This window comes from Varanus komodoensis, unplaced genomic scaffold, assembly GCF_004798865.1.
Source record: "Varanus komodoensis strain SLA01 unplaced genomic scaffold, ASM479886v1 scaffold9, whole genome shotgun sequence".
Lineage (NCBI taxonomy): Eukaryota > Metazoa > Chordata > Lepidosauria > Squamata > Varanidae > Varanus > Varanus komodoensis.
The window spans coordinates 21,386,287-21,387,255 of NW_025336598.1; positions in this window are offsets into that span (position 1 = coordinate 21,386,287).

Genomic DNA, 969 nt, shown 5'->3' on the forward strand with positions numbered 1-969 from the left:
GTTTAGCAGCAACGCGCTACATTTGCACGGGTAGCGGCGAGAGGCGCGAAAACCCGCTGCCCCTCCCGCCTCCCGTCGATGCGGCTGGCCAATCAACGCCTGCCTTCCCCTGAAGCCGCGATGCTGTCCATTTCTGACTCTCTCTGTCTTTCACACTGTAGACTTTGAAAGGAGGTGGACTGCCAATTTCAGTCTGAGACACTTCCGGGTTAGTTTCGGAAGTACTTTCCCTCCTCGTCGGCAAAAAGTGAGGGACAGTTCTTCAGGACAAATAAAGATAAAATCCAGGATATTTTTGTAGATTTGATTGGGAATTAGCCTGTTCCTCCTCATCTAGTCCTTCAAACGTGGATGCAGAACTAGGAGCTCCTCGTTTTTAAAAGTCTTGTGTATTTGGTAGATGCAAATATAGCCCATAGCAATCTTGCCCATATTGCAGATGGGGAAGAACTGATGTTTTGAGGTTGACTTACAGTAAGCTCTGCAATGCGTTCAGCATTGTTATTCCAGTAATAAAGGCTGTATCTATGAATCTCCTATGACAACCCTGCGGTGTTAGTCCTATATTGTTGCCTTCCTCTTGCAGGGCAGAGAGGGAGAAACGCTAAGGAGAAGAGTGTACTTATGAAAACCCTGAAGTGTAGTCCCTTTTAAATCTACTGTTATAAATACACCTTAAAATAAGTAATACATTGTACTAGTGAACCCTACCAAAAATATCTGTCCAGACACACGCACCTTGCAGAAAAGAGAAACCTACTTTTACCATCATGTCTACTTTCTCCTCCACCGCTCCGCCTCAGAGCTGACTACAGAGGCGCTTGTATCATTTATGTGCATGCGGACTCCCTGAGGTCTTATTCTCCCGCACCCGGCAGTGCAAATTCGTGTTCCCATTCCCAAAACAAAGCGGAAACTAGAACATATGAGTTACTCTATAATCCTATCTCTATGAGTTGCGAGTTGTTT